Genomic DNA, 16,008 nt, shown 5'->3' on the forward strand with positions numbered 1-16,008 from the left:
AGCTCTGACATCCTTTAAGTCTACTTGTGTGCTTAATGACTACATGACAGAAAATGTAAACAGACTCCACGCACCCAGGTATGCGGTACATAGATGTCTGTGCAAGTTCGTTTCTGCGTATCTGGTGTGGAGAACTGCACAAAAAAGCGCCGCACGTGAGCGCGCGCGAGCACACACACACACACGCACACAGAGGAGTGTATCGTCCTCTAAGTGCAAGAATCAAAACCCACATAGCAAGCAACATGTTGAAAAGTCACAGCTCTTTTCCAGTAATTCAGGGCAAAACGAGGCAGCTAGATCAAGAAGCCGATTGTGCTGGTGCTCGGAGGGTTACGTTCTTGGGAGGCAGCATCTCAAACTATGCGGTGACACAGCAGACTGTGACTTACTGGTCAGAATTCAGAAGTGGGTGTGGAGCTCGGCCAAGCCCTGCGTGAATAACCCACCAGGCACAAAAAGAAATGGTGGCGAAGAGCTGGAGCGTTCGAAAGCCGGTGTGCTTGTGCTCCAACAACAAGACGACACTCAGCCTCCCTCTGTCCTGTACGCAAGTACTTTGGTTTTCACTGACGATACAACAAATTTTATTCTTTTGACAACTTACTAAATATTCTCCTGGCATAGGAGAATTATTGAGTTTAGCAAGTTTTCCTATATTCCAGAAAAAAGCATTGGATGGTTTATAAACTGCCTAATCAATGACATATTTGTGGCCCTAGCGGCTCCAGTTCCCTTGTACCACCATGTGTTGTGTTCCCTTCACTCCCTCAGGGGAGCAGCTACAAGGAGACTTGTGATGTAATCTCAGAGCAGCAAAATTGAAAACACGGTGTTTTAAATTCTGCATTGTACTATTTTCCTGTATGAGAAAGCACAAAACCTGTTTGACTGGCAAAACATCGCAGGCGGCCCAAAAGGCAAGGCAAAGAGGGATGACTCCTTTTATTTTTGTTTTAATTTTCTCATTTCTAACTCAGTAGATTGTGGAGTAAAACAGGTTTTATAAAACTGAATCATGTCATGGAATATAATATTCACATTTCATAGAATAATCTGCCAGCGTCAGATCCATTGCATAGTAAAATTCTCTCAAAAATTTAAAGATCGCTGGGATTGTGAAGAGAAAATTCTACACACAAACCCCATCTCTCTCTGCATGAATGGCTTTCTTCTATACACGCATAGAATGTATTATTTTTCTGTCACTGGACAAAAATTGTGTACTCTGCTACCGATTTGGGGATACCAAATTATTTGTCTCAAACAAGAGCATGCAGAAATAGACAATAAAATATATCATCAGCTCTCCTTTCACATTGCAAGAAATTAAGGCAGGGGTAAGTAAGACTGGGAAAGTGAGAGTGGGGGGGGGAGAGAGAGAGAGAGAGAGAGAGAGAGAGAGAGAGAGAGAGAGAGAGAGAGAATATCTGAGGCTACACTCTAGAAGTAATAGAAGAGTTTGCATTTGGATTTGGATTTCTTTTCTCTGAGCAAATGTCTGATTTCTAGAAAGATGATTAGAGATCTAATTCTACAAAGAAATCCTAATGGCAACAAAATGTTGCTGTAAAATGATTACTATCTTTTGTTCCCCCTTGGAAGTATTATTTTATTTTGCTCTTCCAGAAAACGTAGAAAAAGCATCTGGTTAGGTAACTATTTCTGCTAAGCAATCCCACCTGGGGGAAGGCTTACTGTGAGCGCCTACATTAATGCGAAGCCTAGTTTCTTGCTTAGTTGGAATCTTTCTCCTTACCTCGTTACTTAATCTAACAATGGCAAGTTGCCAGAGTCACTCCCTCCACCTCCCCCCAAAAAAGACATCTTTCAGTTGTTATTTACAACAACAGAATATATTACAAGTTTAAAAATTCCCAAGGACTCCCCAAAGAAGAGTAGCGTGCATCTAGCCCTGAGAGCTGGATTTCCTGAGGTTTGGGGGAAGTTGTTTTCAAGGTCCTCCGTGCCGTGAAGGATGTCAGCGTGCACCTCATGCAGTGGTCATAAAGGGCTAGCCAGGGTCTGGGGAAGGCGCCATGTTCTCACATGATAAATAAGCCCCTGATTACAGGCACAGTCAAGCCAGCACCCAGCTATTGTCCTTCCTGCTTGGATCTGTTGTACTTCTTTAGCTGTCGCAGGGAGTCCCTTCTAGGGTCTAGGGTCTGCAGGGAGGGCTAAGAACCTGCTCAGCTGGCGGTGGGCACCGGGCTTGAAGAGAGCTAGGAGGGAACACTTTGCTGTCTTTCAGACTTTCTCCACCAGCTGTCACCAGCTGTGGGCGCTGAAAAGACCTTGTCACTTTATCCAAAGGGATTTACTTGGTCAGAGGGAAAATTTAAATACAAAGCATACAGCTAAGAAGCTGGAGAGAAGGCTTATGAGCACACAGGAGCGCATGTGTGGATGACACTAGCACATCGTTAGGAAACTGCAGCTCTCCGCAGCCAGGATTACTGGCAGGCAGGGCAGCAGACCTGCACGGAGGCCTTCACTGCTGGAGTTGCTATCTTCCAACTGTTTGGTGCAACTGTAGAGGTCTTTTCTCCAGGCCAGTATAAGAAAAGAAAGAAAGAAAAAGAAAAAGAAGGAAAAAGAAAAACTCCCATCCCTCCAGTGGAGATCTAAGCAAATGTGTTCAGGGTCTGTTATTCCCGGAAGTCACCTGCAGGCCAATGCCCAGGCTCCTTGTGCACTGGGGTCTCCTTTCCAGTTCACTCTGGAATTTCCTTGTGGCATATCTGGTTGTTTCGGGAGCAAGCAGGAGAGGAATTCAAAGGGTGAGACATGGTCCTCTCATTGATCTCTCTGTACCACACAAGGCTGAGGGGCTCATCCTAAACAGGGGAGCCTCTGAGTCGCCCCCGGGCAGTGTGGGGTGAGGTGGGGCCCACAGTGCTGAACAAGGCTCCTGCTGCTGGGGAGAAGGAAAATGCTGTGGGCCTGAGGAGGTGAGGAAAGAAAGCTAAGGAAAAGTCGCTTTCCTTAAGATGGAAGATGCACAGTTCAAAAGTATGTGGCCAGCACTGAAATGCTTATTTCACAGGCCTCAGCCAGGTAGTCCTGTCCTGCTGCGGATAGCGGCAGGTGGCTAGGCCAGGGCTCAGCCTGCAGAGGAAACCCCTTCCTGCCTGGGAAGACAGCGCTGCAACACACAGGCAGCCATGAAATTGCCATGAGGCAGAGCCTTGGCTCGGTGACAGAGGGCCCCGAGGGGTGGGGTAAGAGCTGTGGTGCGATTTGGGCCTCACGAGGCATGGGCAGAGGATTTTCAAGGGTGTGTGTTTCAGAGCAGAAGCCAACTCTGCAGCACCGGCCAAGCAACAGAGCACCGCTTGCAGGAGAGGCACACACAGGCGACAAGAAGATCCCTGCTCCTGACCATACGGACTGTGAGGAGAGAAGTGCTTTGTACGGATTTTAGGAGAGATTTGTCAGAAGCCCGCATTAAAAGCACTGTGGAAAGGAGCAAGCTGTTTAGCAGCACAGCACAAGTCGAAGAATCCGCCTTTAGATGTCACTGCAGCCCCACTCCTGCATTTCCAAAATGGCCAGGGAAGACTAGAAGAGTTTGACACTGGCCCACATGCTCTGTGGACAGAGGGGAGAGAGAGAGAGAGAGAGAGAGAGAGAGAGAGAGAGAGAGACTGTTGTAGAAACTTCGCAGAGGCCTGGGGGTTAGTCCCAGCCCAGCTGGCTCCAGAAGCAACTGCACATGGCCACAACCCCTACGCAGCCCTGAACTGCCCTGCCTTCTGCAGATAGGACCAAGCAAGGCCCTGCTCGCAAACACAGAGGAGTCATGCCCTGTCCCACCTGAGTAGGGCAGCTGCGCTGTGCACAGCTCCCTGCTAGTTCACAGTCATTGACAGTCTTGCTGTTGCTCTCAGGCTGAAGATAGTGTACTCTAGTAAATAATATTTCTTATTTAGGAGTTTGGTGCATTTTTTGTATCTTTGCTTTTATTCTAGATTGGTGACTTATCTATGAATGGATAAATACAGATAATAGATATAGATACTTGGACACATGCATGTATAGATACATACATGTACACTTACATATTATCCATGTATGCACAAGAATATGCATACAAGCATGCATACAACATGCATGTACACATACATATATACATGGAAGCTGACACACACATACATATATACATGGAAGCTGACATACACACATACATATATACATGGATGCTGACATACATACATACATACATACATGAGTGTATAGGTAGATATCCAGACAACACATTTATGAAATAATAATATAGCACTTGAAGATTCCTGTAAATCCAGGTGGATATTTTAAAAAACTTCATAGCAGTTTCTTAGGAAAAATATAAGCCAACAGAAAGTCAAGCCTCCTCCCAGCTTATTCTGCAGACTTGCCACAGGCTCTGCAGCATTTGTGCTGAACCATTTTCCACAGGAAGGTGCGGAACACGCTTGCCTTGTAAGGGCTGTGCATCCAAGAGTGTCTAACTATTAGACCCCAAACTAACTCCGATAACTGGCATCCCATCTAGAATCTGGGGAGAACTTAGACAAATCAAATACCCAGTGAAAACATTACCAAATGCTGCACGATGCAACTGCCTATACATTTCTAATCAGTATTCATTTCCTGTCCTTAAAATAAACAGAAAGCAGATTTCTCCATTTTCCCTAAAATCAATCTTTCGCAGTATCTGTCAGTTGCTTTCCCCCAATTAGTATTCCACACTCATTTATTTTCCTTGTAAGTTAATTTTTTTAACATATCTTGGCACGGGTGTTCCATTCAATGCTTGTAAATGAAATGACAGAGTAACGCTGTGTTCCTTAAGGCCACTAAACTTGGAACTTTGTTAATGAGTCGAGATGAATCAAAGATACCTTATTAATGTGGCTTGCCTGTTAGGTTAAGCTCTGGCTTTTCACCTCACTGCGCCGGAGAACAGATTGCCTTTGGCCATGTCCGAGGGGCTCATTAAGGCCTCTCTGGGGAGTGGGAAGAAATTGTTAGCAAAAGGCACTGGTCAGTGTCTCTCGTCCAAAGCCAGCAGGGAAAGGAAGCGTCCTTCACAGAGGGCTAACGAGGCTGGTGCGTGCACCTGGAGCCACACGGGCCTGGGCTCGCCCCAGTGCTGGCCTTGTGACTTGGGAAGTGATCTGAAAGTGCAGTGTCCAGTCCATCAGCGAGGCATGCACACAGTTACAGTCCTCCAGAGACCTCCAAGTCTTGCAGCTCCAAGTCTCAAAGAGTGGCAAACTTCAGCCTGCATGGCATGAAGGAAGATATTTGGTGTAATAAAAGAGGAAACTACTTTGTTTCCGGCATTGGCAGCAGGAAGGCAATTGAATATGAGCCTGTTTTTCTTGATGAGTGTAATTATATACTGCTTTTTGACAGCTAGTAGACTAGGGTAGAGGTAATGTTGTACAAAACAGATTTCAACTCATTTATAGTGCACTGAGTTCAAGACGTACACAGTTTCTCTTCTGCAGAAAGTGGCATGGCCTCCGCTAAGGTGAGCTGCTCTTGGTGTCTGTTCAGGTGACACGAGGACATGCCCCTGTAGGTTGGAAGGCATAGGGGCGGGACATTCTTAGTGCACTCCAATTGACTTGCCACTTCATCTGATCACACACTGGATGAAAAATATTTGTAAGACTTTAAAAATGGCACGTCCCCCACGGCGGCTCGGAGCTGGGCTGCGCAGCTGGGGGCTGTTATGTTGGGTGCACTGAGGAGGTCAGTCAACAGTGTTTATTGATTGCTCTTGTGGGCTGAATGTTAGGCTTGGCCAACCTGCTTGTGCAGCCTGAACTGGTATTGGATGTCAATGAAAACTAAGCCCTGAAATGTCATCAGTCCCTTTGGCTAGGACTGTCACGGTGCAGAATATCTTTCTGAGCACAACAGACCAAGTACTTTGGAAAAGAAAAGACATGGGTTCCTGGGATCTCACTCTCTTTCTCAGTATGTATAAACACACACATGTGCTAACACGCGTGCATGCACACACACACACACACACACACACACACACACACACACACACTCACAGGCCAATCCTCCAGAACTTGTTTCCAAGATAAATGAAGAATGAAGACTGAATGTCAATGATGCTCAGAAATATAGTAGTGAGTGACAGACAGGCCTAGAAAACTTGCTGGTCTATTTACCAGTCTGGGAATGGATCTTGATTTTTAAAACATTCTTTGCCATTAAAATGGAAGATAAATACAGCATTGTTTCACTTCCAAACATAAAATCCCCAAGATTTTCTCATTGCTAAAGCATGCCCCTAAATAGGCACATGTTTAGTTAAATTAAAACTTTATGTATTTATCTTGGAAGTTAAGATTAAAATGAAAATAAAACCCCAGAGTTTAAATTACCATGAGTTCTAAAACAATGCTATTAGCCAATAAGTTCCAAAGTAATTTTGATTTTTAATGATTTGTTTCCTAAGACATGAGCTTGTCATTTGAAAATTAATATCTAACAGTATAAGCCAATTAAAAAGTACACAACTTAGAGAGTGAATGGATACATGTAAGACTTCTGGTGATTTTCAAAATTCTGTGTTTAGAATTTCATTTTACAAGACAGCAAAATTCCCAGGCCAGTTAATTTGATTATTTGATCATTTCAAAAAATATCAATTAAAATATCTGGGCTTATAGACAAATGACAATTGTGGGAACTGAAATTTCTTCAAGATTTTTAAGTTAAGATATGAGGAGCTTCTTCACTGCCTCAGTCTGACAGGCTTAATCAAATGATAATAAATAGTTCAGAAGGGACTTGGATGCCCCAGCCCTGCAGAGCTACAGTGCAGCCCCTCCTATGCCTCCCTTCATTTCTGGCCACTTCAAGTTTACACAGAATTCACGCTACTCTGTAGGATTCACACTCTGCAGGCCTCGGTTGCTCGGTTTTAGTATGTATTTTATTATGACCCCGAGGAGCTTTGGTCTGTCGTTCCCATTTGTCCTCTTCGCTAGGAAATCCTATTAGGACAGGATCCTGTCTCCTTGAGCACACTGCCAAAGGTCACGCCACCTAAGATGTGTTCGCCCCCCTCCACCCCAAGAATCCATTTCACCCCCTTGGGGGCGACATTGCCCCTGTTGAGAAAGCCAGGCGCATGCTAATTCTAATTTGCAGACAGGGGACGAGGTGTTTTCTGCCAGAACCCCAGCCCTCTCCCTCCAATCCTTGCCTTATTGCTAAGTGACAAGCAGAAACTTTCTACAATGTCTTTGAAGATCCTGGACGGGAGATGCGCAGGAGAAAAGGAGAAATCGATCTGGGCGCCTCTGCCGCCCGTGTGCTGGCTTGCACGTGTGACAGCCCTCTGCCTTGGGTGCCGCCAGCTCGGCCCTGCCACAGGGCGGGCGCCGGGCCTGCACCCACCTCCTGGCCGCGCTCTGCTCCCAGCCAAGCAGGTGAGGGCAGCGAGGCCCTTTTGATGTTGCCAGCTCCCATTTGCCACCCAACTTTTTTCCCTTCCAAAACCTCTTAGCAAACTTCAAAGGACTCCTTGCTTCTTGCCTTAATCCAGTGCACTGAGACCTCTAGTTCAAAGAACTTTCCTTAAACCCTCTTCTTAAACGGCAACCCAAACTTTTTTTTTTCTTTTTCTTTCTTTTTTTTTTTTTTTTTTTCTTTCCTTTCCTTTCCACAAAGTAGCAATTACAGCTCCGTTGCGTGGCAATTGGGCTCGGCCGATCCGCTCCTGCTATTAATTAATCTTACAAAGGGGGCTCATTTCCTGGCATTCAAATTGACAAGAGACCAGAGAACAGAAAACCCTTTCAAGCGGCTCCAGCTCACGGAGGGGAAGAGGTATCAGAGGGGAGAGCCCCAAAGCATTTGACGTGGAGGGCACATTTGATACTCCGCGTACATTCTGCTGATTGAATGATTTTTGTTCACCAAGAGCTCTTAACTAATCTTTTACCTGCAAAGTCTTACACAGAAGGCAGCCCGACACAAACGCGGCTACGCTCTGACAGAGGCGATTACGGCTCGGCTCCCCGATCTCAGCCTCCCCAATGCGTGTTCTCGAACATTACGCTTCACTTTAAACAGACACTGTTCAGTTTACTCACACGGAAAAGCCCTTGCTGAGGAGGAGATGAAGAGAGGCAGGAAAGCAGCAGAACAGACAAGAGATTAAAGCTTTTTATTCAGTATCTCTTTCGTATTCAAATTGTGTTAAGGGCTCTGTGAAACTTAGAAGCGAGCTTGTTCAGGAGGGCTTCTAAAGTGAGTACACGGATTTCATGGGAATAGAAAAGAAGCCACAGCCTGAGTAATGAAAGAAAGATAAGATGTCCTGCAGAAAACAGCCCAGGAGTGGTTCAATTACTTCAGCAAGCCATCAAGGCGAGCTTTGAAGATTTGAGAAAACACAGTTAAAATTTAACAAAAAACTCATGTTGCAGGTTTTGCACCAATAAATGTTTGTATACTCGCTGAAGCTATATTCCCCCTACTTGAATATTGTTTACTTCCCGGGCTTGGGGAAAGAAGGGTCCAACAGATTTTGATGGTACCAGCTATAGAAAAAGAAGGTCCTTTATCAAAAAAAGTAAAAGGAAAAAAATACTCTGAATCATTTGGAGTCAGAAATTCAAAAACCAGGTGTCTTTGATTACAAGGAAATCCGCGGCTGGATCTTCTGTCCCTGGCTGCAGCGTGTTGGACTGAGCGTTTATGCACACAATGAAAATGTTGGCAGTGAAAGTTCTCTTTAGAGAAAGGGATTTTCTCTTTTTTTGCACAGCTACATTTGTAAGGTCGAAAGCTTTGGTGTAACTAAAGCGAACTGCTTCCAGTTGTGTACGGCACAGAGATGAGGAGCCGGCTGGAGAGCCGCACAGTAAGAGTCTAGTGGTTCCAGCCGGAGACTTCTGGGAAACAGGTCACCCACTGCAGAGCCTGGGCCTAGCCTGGGCGAGTCCTCCAGGGCCTGGCGTCCTCAGAAGCTGGCTCTGCTGCCGTGAGGCAAGGCCAGTGCTTCGCCGACGTTCAACCCTCCCGTGAGCTTAGGTCTCCTGGGCTGTGGAATCCACTCTGGGCTTCTTTCTTTCTCTGTTTTCCTTCCTGGCCCCTTCCCTTCCTCATGTGGGTACTGACCCTTCTTCCCAGCTCCAGTCAGAAATCCAATAAGACTTCAACTCGTGGAAAGTCCTCAAAAAGGATTTTCAAAACCCATTCCAACCAATGTAAAAAGTATGTATTGTCCCACTCAGTGTTTTATCTGAAAAGAGTGAAAATAAGTTGGGACATTGTGCAGTTCAAAGACCTTGATTCTACAGATCCACTTCTTTGGGTTCAAGGTTTTCTATTAAAATGTGAGTTAAGAATTGTCTGAGAGTAGCCATGAAGTGTTTCCCTGGGGTTGGGACAAAGATTCTTACCCCGGCGACACGGAACAAATCCGTGCAATTGTTAGTGGTGTTGAACTGGATTCATGGCTCACATCTGTGTGATGTAGGTGTGATGGAATTCCAGTTTTGTATTTTCCACAACTGGTTTTACTTTTTAACATTCTTATTCAGAATCTGCACAACCTAGTGTCTATCAAACTGATCTATATTTAGATTTTCTGTTGTTCACCCAAAGAAAATGTAGCCTGTACAAAAGTACAAGTACATTAATCACCAACTGTTAACTTAAAAAATAAAGGTAGCAAATTTAATTTAAAAAGAAAAACAGTAGCTTGATGATAAAGATACCTTTGAGTAATTGGAAACCCTGGAAACCAGGAAGTCGCTGTGGCCCTTGACCCCGGCGGGGTCCGGCGCAGGGCTGAAGTTGCCGGAGTGGGAACAGGTGTGGGCTGCAGGTGGCGGGGGCACGCGGGTCCTCCGACCCATCGAGGGCTGCCTCAGAGCTGAGAGCCCGGTTTCACTGGTACAATTGTGTGAGTGTTTCCCTTGACCAAAACCTTGGCTTTCCCAAGTGGGCAGAGCAGGAGAGGACCCGAAGACAGATGGGAGGGATGCCGGGGGGCCAGGGCAGCAGGCAGGAACAATTAGCACCTTGTGTCGGGAAGGGCCGCTTCTAGAAGGAGCTGCGCAGTGCCCAGAGGCCTGTTTCCAAAGCCCTGGAAGTGAGCATCTGGATTTATGTAAGGGAGGTGCAGGAAGAGGACAGCGGAGCAGGACGCTGGGGCAGAGGGATGGGGAGGAGGAGACACCGTGGAGAAGGGCCGGGAGCGTGCTTCTCTCCCCTGCCCTTTCCTCTGAGGAGCACTCTCCTGACTGAGACAGGACGGCCTGTACCCTTTTCTTGTTGGGACCCCACATGGACATGAAGCGGTGTCAAAGGGAGTAACACAGAGAGGATTTGTTAGGTGCACGCAGATTCAAAGCAGCACCCAACACCAAAGGTGCAGAGGATACTTCCAGGCTTTTTGACAATGATAATTCTCTATGGCAAATATTTTAGGAAAAAAGATGGACGCAGAATGACATTTTCCCCTGTAATTACCCTGTGGTTGCAAGCAGAAAGATTTTTACGTAGGAGGTGTTCTGTGCAGCCTGGCTGACCAGCAGAGCCGCCCCCACTAGGGCACTAGGTGCGTCCGCGCTGCGGGCTGCGTCCGGGCATCCAGCTCGGCGTGCCAGGCTCCGCAATCTATAGTCAGTGCGCTAAGATCCAACCCAGCGCCCTGCTTGGCATCCAGTACGAGGAGGGCCAAGGGGAAGCAAGTGGCTGATCTGTAACCTGACACTGCGGTAGCCACAGAAGATAACAATCAAAAAGTAACCTGAGAAGAGAGGGCACTCCATTTTCCCACTGAGAAATCCAGCTGCAATCAGATTGTACCATGAGTTAGGGAATTTGCAGACTTGTATGCAGCAATAAAAAAAAAAAAAGCTCAGTTTTAAATATTACTTACCAAAGACCCATCTTTCAGCTTGGCATTTAGGGAAAGGACCTAGACATTTTGAGAAGACAAATGGTCTTACTTTCAGACTTGGTATATTTGGGCCTTGAATTCTGACAAGAAGTTCCTCTTCCTTTTGGTAAGAAAGAAAACCTCATGTTGTTTCTGGTCCAGCTTAATCTTCTTTGTAGCTCTCCCGTCTTTCTTGCTTGATCTATCCCTTCTTGTCCCATGGCCCCCAGACACCCACAAACACATTTATGCAACTATGTCATGTGTGTGCACACACACACATGCATACACACACGCACACATGCACAGAAGTGTGGAAAAGTGTACTTTGCTCATTAACTTATTTTTATATTCTTCCTATTTAGACTCAAGTGGACAAGTCAGACGCTGTGTTATTAATAGAAAGAAAGTAGCGGAGACACATCAACTCTATACCTATAAGGAATTTACCCCGCAAAAGCAACTTAGATTCAAAAGGAATTTTTTATTTTATTGAAGAAATAAGTGACTTCCAGAGCTGATTTGTAAAGCAAATATCTGGCTTCAGTTTCTATCGGGAAGTGTCTTAAGAGATAATCTGTTCCTGGATTTTGTCCATTCAATCTGTAGAGTATGAAACCTCTATTTTTTTGAAGCAAGAATATAAATGTAAATCAATTAATATATAATATACTAGAAAGTCTAATTATCTTTAGATTATCATGGGTATACTACAAAGGAGAAGATAAGCACTCAAAGAAAGAACACAACAGAAGTTTTTTTTCTAAAATATAATTCATTTTTATTCATTTCTTAATCTGCTATAGCAATTAGGAAATGCACCAAAAGCATTCTGTAAATGCTAAGCAGCACCATGCTTCGCAGGGGGAGAAACTGGGCTCTTCGTACTTCCTCACGGAGAGATCCTGTCTCAGTCCCCTTCCTCACCATTCTCTGAGATTCAACACCTCACATCCACAAGCAAAGGAGGAGAGGTTTGGGCAGGATCATTGGTATAGCCCTGGTGTGAAGGGCACTAAGAGAGAAACTGCAGGGGTGAGGGGCCTGGGCGGAAGCTGCTCACCTCACGGAGGCTGGACACAGAGGGACGGGGGAGGAACCAGGTGGGCGTGCGCACCCGGCCAGGTGCCACCCCAGCAACCCACCCCTAAGGACAAGTCAGCTGTCATGCTTCTGAGCTCATTAAATCACAGAGGTGCAGTCTCATTCTCTGTTAAGTCAGGTCTTAGTTTGGTAAAGGTGAAGGCACAATATTCAAAGTTGCTAAAACAAGAGGATCCCTATGTTCTTCAGGAAGTACAAAATGCATCCAGAGGAAACCTGTACCTTTAAAGGTTAAAAAAAAAATTTGATGGTGTCAAAATTTTTATACTTTACGTATTGATGAATCTAGGTTCATTTTGATGACATCCTTACGCACTTGCAGTGACTTCAGCCTTGTTGGCGAACTTGGCTGGCGATCTCTGAAGTGCCTACTACTGTGTCCCCTCCTGGGACGAGACATTGGTTCTTTCCACTGTCACCCACAAGTAAAGGCTGGAGGCAAAAAGTCTCACTTACAATCCCATGGTGACCTCACATGCCAGGGAAAGCGAACATGAGAATACACAGGGCACTTGTGACTCAAGTTGCAAGGCTCCCCCTACGTCCACGAAAAAGGCTGCCTCCGGTGGGTGGCGACCTCACCCTCTTCAGATGCACATTTCCAAGGGAAAGAAGAGTCTTGGACTCGGGAAATGCGAGTTGCTGTATCAAATGTAAACGGTGGGACTGCGTGAGCCTCTTCCAGTTGGTGTGGCTGCTTGGTCAGGCATGGCTGCCTCGCTAAACGTTGCCTTCTTTCAGGTAAAACACCGCTCTTGCTCAGATACACCTTGGCTTTCACCTGAGAGAGTCTGAAGTTTCCTGTCAAATCACAGTTCTGCCTTCGTTAGGTGAGTTACAAAAACAGCAAACATTTCCAAGGGAATGGAAGCACGCATTTCTCCTGTGAGGACTTTTTGTCTCTTTTTTCCTATACACAAGTGGACACCAACTTCCTAAGACTATGATTTTTTTTTGCACAATTCCCCACACTCCATGTCCACAAATCCAGGTCCACTGTGAGATTTTTCATGGGTGGGTGGGTTATTTGTGGACCTAAACAAATGTTCAAAGCTATGATTTTCCAGTATGGCACGGAAGTCAGAAAACCAGACTCTGTGTGAGAAGCACAAACATATCCTTGTCACACAGGAGAAAGATGCTTATGAAAAACATAAGTATTCTGAATTCTTTTGTTTGCTCTCCATTCATGATTGTATAAAAGTATTAGGGAAATAGTCAATAATTAGATACATTTATTGGTACCTCTTAGATATACCGAACGATCACATTCACCATCGGCAATTTTCACCTGGATGAGATAGGTCTTAATTCTTCTGTTTTATCCCATCCTCCTCCCCTCCCTTCAACTTCTCTTACCCTCTTTATTTACAAAAGCTTTGTTTCCACTTGGTCCTCCTTCTTTATTCTCCTTTCCTTCTTTGCTCGTCTTCTCTCTTGCCCCTCTTCCCATTTGAACATTTTCTATTTCACAATGTTTATTATACATTTTAGTCATTATTTACACTCTTGAGCTTCTTACACACCAAACCATGTCATATTTCAACATATGTGTCTGATTTGTTTCACTTAAGAGTATGGTCTCAAGTTGTACCCATTTGCCTAGAAATGTTTCAAGTTTATCCTTCTTTATGGCAGAGTAGTTTTCCACTCATTGGCTGATGAGCATTTGGGCTGTTCCTAAGGTTTAGCTATTACAAACTATGTTGCTATAGGCATTTGTGTGCATGGACCATTGTGGCATAGTGCTTTTAACTATTTTAAAAAGACACCAAGAAGAATAGTTAGGTCAAATAGAATCTCTAGTTTAAGTTTCTGAAGAATGTCCACCATGTTTTCCACAGTGGTTGGGTCTGTCTACACTGCCACCAACAGTGGAGAACTTTTCCCCTTTCCCCCATATATTCTCATTAGTATTTGTTAGTGGTTGAGTTCTTAATAATTGCCACTCTTTCTGGAGTGACATGGAATCTTAGCATTACTGTAATTTACATCTCTCCAACGACCAGTGACATCGCCCCAGGCAGGCGGGAAATATTACAAAGAATCAACAACTCAGATCTCATCGTATTAGAAGAAATCACCCACAGAGTGAAGAGAAAATCCAATCCATCGAGGGGGGAAATTTTTTTGCCAGCTGTTCTTCACAGACTAATATCTAGAATATATTAAAAAACTCAAAAATCAGACCCCCCCAATTAAAAAAGCCAATACAGAAATGAGCATCAGGAAAGAACACACACTTCTTAGATGACGATATACAAATGGCAAATAAATATAATTTTCTTTACTGCTTTTACAGTTTATTGCAGAGCCTAAGAGTTAGACTCCATAAAAATGAAAACATGATAATGTTGGCTGCAAAATGAAACATTTTAAAAGCACTTGTTAGAGAACAGCAAGTTCTTTTAACAAAACCTTTATCCTTTTATTCAGTGTGTTATTATGTAGACATAACTTTCATACACATACTCTTGTATTTAAATATGACATTTATGCTTATCAGAATGGGTGTTTATTTTAACAAAATAAAGAAATCTGTTTATTTAATATAGCAATTTTGATTTCTCTGAACGTTGAAGTGTGTTCATAATGTTTTCTTTACTAACCGAATCTGTAATTTTGCAGGCTGTGGAATAAATTTTAATTCTCCTTCCATACACATCCTTATTAAGCATAGCAACAACATGGCCCCATGTCTTGTTTTAGAAGTGACATAAGAAAATTGTGAAATGGGAATTTTTATGTCGAATTGTTCCCGTGTTTCCAGCCTCGCCTCTCCCTCGCAGCCCTCCTGAAGGCGTGCCCCGCTGCCTCCTTGCCGCACATGCTTCGGGCTGAGGAAAAGTTAATTTGAAAGTTTAAAAGGGGAGATGTTTCAAAGTACTTGCAAAAGAAATCTAGAGGAAGGAAATGTTAAGTTATTCAACGAATTAGTGCGAAGTATCACTATGGAAACCCTTATTGTCTCTGTTCCTCGGAGCAGCTAACACCGAGCTGCGTCCCTACCGTGGCCCTGAGCACCGGCGCTGCGCACAGTGGCCGGCGCGCGGTGGCCTTCTGCGCCTCGCGGTGGCCCCTTCGCTTCTTAGGTCTGCCGCAGTCTGCGCGAAGTCCTCCGTGCCTCCTGGATGGTATTGGAAATCCATCCACAGATTGAAGAGTTACACCACTTCTCAAATAGGCTATGGCACGTTAATTAAGTCCACATTAATAGCGGCTCTGTGAATATGCCTGGTGGTAAGAGAGGACCAAAAACGCATCTTTTCTATGATGAGCACGCTGTTTTTATTGGTATTTCTTATTGTTGAAAAGCACAGTTTCATCATCAATATCTGTCTTGAGAATGACTGCTATTTTGTAATGTGACTTTTATAATTTATCACCAATATGAAATTATAGACATTTCTTAACTTGATAAACCACAGCATTTATTCCCAGGCAATTTAATTTCTTGATTTTTTTTTTTTTAAATTTTGTTATTGTTTGGTTGGTTGGTTGGTCTTTCCAGAGAAGATACTATTTAAGTTAAGTACTGGGCCTTGGCAGGATGCACATGGTTTTCAGAATCGTGAGCTTGCGGCAGAAGCACGACAGGGAGGAAGGATTAGGAGAAGAAGCAAGGGGAGGGTGCGCGGCACCGGCAACGCGGCCTCGCCTAGGAGGCCAGTGGCTCTGGGGTGGGCTGCATTGCGTTTACCCGCCAGGACCGGCTCGGTTTGGAGGCGGGTTTCCAGGGAGGCTGCTCGGATCCACGCGAGTCCCTTTTTAGTTACTATGAGGGACTCATGCCAGGCCACCTCTAAATTAATGAGCTCTCCTCAGCTCAGAGCGCCGCGGGCTGAAGTCCGCGACGAGGCGGCGCCCCCGGCGTGGCCTCTGGCAGGCCCAGAGCTGGGAGCTGCGACCGATTCGTGGATGCAGGGGGCCCGGGGTGCAAGCCAGCACCCCCTCGGGGAGCTGGGAGCTGCGACCGATCCGTGGATGCA

Source organism: Octodon degus, unplaced genomic scaffold, assembly GCF_000260255.1.
Source record: "Octodon degus isolate 3935 unplaced genomic scaffold, OctDeg1.0 scaffold00052, whole genome shotgun sequence".
NCBI lineage: Eukaryota > Metazoa > Chordata > Mammalia > Rodentia > Octodontidae > Octodon > Octodon degus.